Source organism: Anomaloglossus baeobatrachus, chromosome 5 (assembly GCF_048569485.1).
Source record: "Anomaloglossus baeobatrachus isolate aAnoBae1 chromosome 5, aAnoBae1.hap1, whole genome shotgun sequence".
NCBI classification, from domain to species: domain Eukaryota; kingdom Metazoa; phylum Chordata; class Amphibia; order Anura; family Aromobatidae; genus Anomaloglossus; species Anomaloglossus baeobatrachus.
In genome coordinates, this window is record NC_134357.1 from 598,348,846 (window position 1) to 598,354,845 (window position 6,000).

Sequence of the window (6,000 nt, forward strand, 5' to 3'; positions counted from 1 at the left end):
ATGATGCGTGTGTCCTCATCCTGCAGATACTGGTCACCGGGAGAGGAGGACTATGATGCGTGTGTCCTCATCCTGCAGATACTGGTCACCGGGAGAGGAGGACTATGATGCGTGTGTCCTCATCCTGCAGATACTGGTCACCGGGAGAGGAGGACTATGATGCGTGTGTCCTCATCCTGCAGATACTGGTCACCGGGAGAGGAGGACTATGATGCGTGTGTCCTCATCCTGCAGATACTGGTCACCGGGAGAGGAGGACTATGATGCGTGTGTCCTCATCCTGCAGATACTGGTCACCGGGAGAGGAGGACTATGATGCGTGTGTCCTCATCCTGCAGATACTGGTCACCGGGAGAGGAGGACTATGATGCGTGTGTCCTCATCCTGCAGGTACTGGTCACCGGGAGAGGAGGACTATGATGCGTGTGTCCTCATCCTGCAGATACTGGTCACCGGGAGAGGAGGACTATGATGCGTGTGTCCTCATCCTGCAGATACTGGTCACCGGGAGAGGAGGACTATGATGCGTGTGTCCTCATCCTGCAGATACTGGTCACCGGGAGAGGAGGACTATGATGCGTGTGTCCTCATCCTGCAGGTACTGGTCACCGGGAGAGGAGGACTATGATGCGTGTGTCCTCATCCTGCAGATACTGGTCACCGGGAGAGGAGGACTATGATGCGTGTGTCCTCATCCTGCAGATACTGGTCACCGGGAGAGGAGGACTATGATGCGTGTGTCCTCATCCTGCAGATACTGGTCACCGGGAGAGGAGGACTATGATGCGTGTGTCCTCATCCTGCAGATACTGGTCACCGGGAGAGGAGGACTATGATGCGTGTGTCCTCATCCTGCAGATACTGGTCACCGGGAGAGGAGGACTATGATGCGTGTGTCCTCATCCTGCAGATACTGGTCACCGGGAGAGGAGGACTATGATGCGTGTGTCCTCATCCTGCAGATACTGGTCACCGGGAGAGGAGGACTATGATGCGTGTGTCCTCATCCTGCAGGTACTGGTCACCGGGAGAGGAGGACTATGATGCGTGTGTCCTCATCCTGCAGATACTGGTCACCGGGAGAGGAGGACTATGATGCGTGTGTCCTCATCCTGCAGATACTGGTCACCGGGAGAGGAGGACTATGATGCGTGTGTCCTCATCCTGCAGATACTGGTCACCGGGAGAGGAGGACTATGATGCGTGTGTCCTCATCCTGCAGATACTGGTCACCGGGAGAGGAGGACTATGATGCGTGTGTCCTCATCCTGCAGATACTGGTCACCGGGAGAGGAGGACTATGATGCGTGTGTCCTCATCCTGCAGATACTGGTCACCGGGAGAGGAGGACTATGATGCGTGTGTCCTCATCCTGCAGATACTGGTCACCGGGAGAGGAGGACTATGATGCGTGTGTCCTCATCCTGCAGATACTGGTCACCGGGAGAGGAGGACTATGATGCGTGTGTCCTCATCCTGCAGGTACTGGTCACCGGGAGAGGAGGACTATGATGCGTGTGTCCTCATCCTGCAGATACTGGTCACCGGGAGAGGAGGACTATGATGCGTGTGTCCTCATTCTGCAGATACTGGTCACCGGGAGAGGACCTCCAGGCCTCTTATTATGGCAGCTGGAGACCATAGTACCCAGGTACGGGGCCCAGGACCGCGTGCACGCTACACTATGTTTCAGTACCAAAACACCTATCTGCTCTGGTTAGTGAGTGCACCCTTGAGCCGCTACAAGTCTTTGAGACCTACTACGGCCAAATGATGGAACCCAAAGAGGGGAGAGTCATACGCTTTACTGCCGCTAATAATGGGCAGAGGACCGGGACGGGGATTGTGTGGATGAGGATCAAGATATGCGGCCTGGACGCTGGCACCAAAGGAGTTGTCCTGTGGATCATTCTCCCAGAAGGGGTATGCATGGGACTTTGGAGATGAATGTGTTACGGAACTTGGACCACTGCCTGTTCACCTAAAAGGGCCCATGGTACTGGCAAAGCGCTACCACCCACCGGCCAATCCAGAAAGTCCTTACAAAAAAGTGCCAATTCTGGCCGTCCTGTAGGGTCCGGAGACCCCCGTCCTGTAGGCCTGATCCGGAGACCCCCACGTGTACTGCTGGTGATCACTGCGTGCAGAATTATTAGGCAGATGAGTATTGTGATCACATGATACTTGTTATACATGTCAACCTACTCCTCGCTGTATAGGCCGAGAGACAGCTACCAATTAAGTAAATCCGGTGCTGTGCATCTCTGTAATGAGGAGGGGTGCGGTGTAATGACATCAACACCCTATATAAGGGGGGCTTAATTATTAGGCAACTTCCTTTCCTTTGGCAAAATGGGTCAGAAGAGAGATGTGACGGGCTCTGAAAAGTCCACAATTGTGAGATGTCGTGCAGAGGGATGCAGCAGTCTTGAAATTGCCAAACTTCTGAAGTGTGATCACCGAACAATCAAGCGTTTCATGGCAAATAGCCAACAGGGTGGCAAGAAGCGTGCTGGGCAAAAAAACCCGCAAAATAACTGCCCATGAATGGGGAAAATGAAGCGTGAAGCTGCCAAGATGCCATTTGCCACCAGTTTGGCCATATTTCAGAGCTGCAACGTTACTGGAGTATCAAAAAGCACAAGGTGTGCCATACTCAGGGACATGGCCAAGGTAAGGAAGGCCGAAAACCACCACCTCTGACCAAGAAACATGAGATAAAACCTCAAGACTGGGCCAAGAGATATCTGAAGACAGATTCTTCACAGGTTTTATAGACTGATGAGATGAGAGTGACTCTTGATGGGCAGATGGATGGGCCAGAGGCTGGATCAGTAAAGAGAGCTCCACTCCGACTCAGACGCCAGCAAGGTGGAGGTGGGGACTGGTATGGGCTGGGATCAGCAAAGATCAACTTGTGGGACCTTTTCGGGTTGAGGATGGAGTGAAGCTCAACTCCCAGACCTACTGCCAGTTTCTGGAAGACAACTTCTTCAAGCAGTGGTACAGGAAGAAGTCGCTATCGTTCAAGAAAAACATGATTTTCATGCAGGACAATGCTCCATCACATGCATCCAACTACTCCACAGCGTGGCTAGCCAGTAAAGGTCTAAAAGATGAAAAATAATGACATGACCCGCTTGCTCACCTGATCTGAACCCCATAGAGAACCTGTGGTCCCTCATAAAATGTGAGATCTACAGGGAGGGAAAACAGGCCACCTCTGGGAGCAGTGTCTGTAGGCTGTGGAGTCTGGAGGCTGTGGTGTCTGGAGGCTGCGGTGGCTGGAGGCTGTGGTGTCTGGAGGCTGGGGTGTCTGGAGGCTGTGGTGTCTGGAGGCTGGGGAGTCTGGAGGCTGTGGTGGCTGCTGCATGCAATGTTGATGGTAAACAGATCAAGCAATGACATAATCTATGGATGGTCGCTGCTGAGTGTCATCAGAAAGGGGGCTATATAGATATAGATATATATATATATATTGGGCACTCATTTTTTGGGTTTTGTTTTTGCAGTCAGGAATGTTTATTTCTACATTTTGTGCAGTTATATTGGTTACCTGGTGACAATAAACACGTGAGATGGGAATAGATTTGGTTTTTATGAAGTTGCCTAATAATTCTGCACAGTAATAGTCACTGCACAAACAGATCCTCCTAAGAAGCCAAATCTAAAGACCCCTCCAACTGCCAAAAATATTAACCCCTCCAACTGCCAAAATATTAAGCTTTGATATTTATGAGTCTTTTGGGTGATTGAGAACATAGTTGTTGATCAATAATAAAAAAATCGTCTAAAATACAACCTGCCTAATAATTCTGCACACGGAGTATGAACCTGCTGGAAAGTGAGGCCACCATTCCAGGAGGTACGTTGCTGGCCAACGTCTACGTGCCTGATGGAGAGCTACTCAAGAGACTGGGATTCACCCTCCGACCCTTCCAGGGATCATCATGGTCCCATACGGTCGAAGCAGTCAGAAGTGAGACCCTGACGGCAGAATGGTGTGGGCAAGTCATAATGGAACAGATGGTGGAGGACTGTGGAACCCTAACTCCTGCTCAGCAAAAGCTTCTGGAAGATGCCGTGTGGGAGCTTCAGGAGGCTTTGTCACGTCATGATGAAGATTTCGGGTGCACGACTGTAACAGAGCACGAGATCCCAACCAGGAACACAGCCCCTATACGGGAACGCTACCGTCAGGTTCCTCAGAAGATGAACCAGGAAGTAAAGAATATGGTGACTAGCATGTTAGACAACCAGGTTATCCAAGAGAGTCAGAGACCTTGGGTGGCCCAAGTGGTCCTGGTAGGCAAGGAAGGGTCCCTCAGGTTCTGTGTTGACTACAGAAAATTGAACGCCAACACGATGCGGGACGGCTATCCCCTCCCCCGGATTGAAGAATCGCTATCTGCTTTGGGACGCGCTAAGTACTTTTCCACCCTCGATCTAACCAGTGGGTACTGGAAAGTGCCAGTGGCTGCAAAAGAGAGCCAAGACGGCATTCATCCTACCAATGGGACACTACGAGTTCAACAGGATGCCATGTGGCCTCTCAAATGCACCTGGAACCTTCCAGCGGCTGATGGAGCATTGCCTTGGCCACATGAACTTGAGTCCGTATTAATCTACCTGGATGATGTGGTGGTGTTCGGGACCTCGTCTGAAGAGCATCTGCAGAAGCTACGGCAGGTCCTGCAATAACTCCGAGATCATGAGCTCAAGATCAAGCCGAAAAACTGTCAATTGTTCCAAAGACGTATAGAATATCTAGGGGCATGTGGTGACTCCTGATGGGGTGCAACCAGCCATCAGTAAAGTGGAGGCCGTCCAGAAGTGGCCCACATCGCGTACACTACAGGAGGTGGAAGCATTTGTAGGACGGGCTGGATACTACTGGCGATTCAGTCCAAAGTTTGCCCATCGGGTGGGTGCCTTGCACAAGTTGCAGCAGGGAATGGTGGGAGGTCCACCTCCTAACAGGGTACTCCAGGTCAGGACACTGCTCGATGACTGATCATCTTACCAAACATGCGGTATCGGTACCGACTAGAGATACCATCTGTATGGGACTGAACAGTCCCGGACAACGACTGATCTTCCGCACGGCAAAGGAGCGTGAACGCTTCAATCGCACACTTCTACAGATGGTCAAAAAGCACGCTGGCCAGAAGACCTGCCTGAGCTCATGTGGGGGTACAATAAGTGGCTCCTCCACAGGCTGAAAGCCCCATGACCGTGGTCTTCCCCCCAGAAAAAGTGTTATACCACCCGCGGGTCTCCCAGCAGATAATGTCCCAGAGCAGGTGGATGTCCACCGCTGAGAAGGACCACTAGGTCTTCAGTGGCTGTTCCTCCTCAGCGCTCAGCAGCAGTTCATTTGGAGAGGTGTCGGGGGGCGCCAACCTCAAGTGGGGTGGCATGTGAGAGGGTGAGAGTGCATTAGTGACCTTCACCCACTGTGAACGGCTGCAAAACGCTTATTACTGATCATTGTATGCATCGTTACTGACCAGCCACAAGAGGCCGCTGTTTCCATCTGCATTTGACTGTTTGGTTACTATAGCAACAACTCAACGGACTTCTCGGGCTGAGGAGGCGGTGTGTGTGAGCTGCAGGGAAAACTCAGGGGTGGGGGACTCTTCACACTCGGGAGGGGGGGGGACTCTTCACACTCGGGGGGGAGAGGGGGCGGGACTCTTCACACTCGGTAGGGGGGGACTCTTCACACTCGGGGGGGAGAGGGGACGGGACTCTTCACACTCGGGAGGGAGAGGGGGCGGGACTCTTCACACTCGGGAGGGAGAGGGGGCGGGACTCTTCACACTCGGGAGGGAGAGGGGGCGGGACTCTTCACACTCGGGAGGGAGAGGGGGCGGGACTCTTCACACTCGGGAGGGAGAGGGGGCGGGACTCTTCACACTCGGGAGGGAGAGGGGGCGGGACTCTTCACACTCAAGAGGGAGAGGGGGAGGCACTCTTCACACTCAAGAGGGAGAGGGG

The 6,000-nt window shown here is 52.8% G+C and overlaps 1 protein-coding gene across 1 annotated transcript in view; it reads right to left on the reverse strand.

Moving 5' to 3' along the window:
• The window catches only part of SCPEP1 (serine carboxypeptidase 1), a 50,618-nt gene that overhangs the window by 43,792 nt on the left and 826 nt on the right, over window positions 1-6,000 (reverse strand). The gene's annotated exons all lie outside the window — the stretch shown is intronic.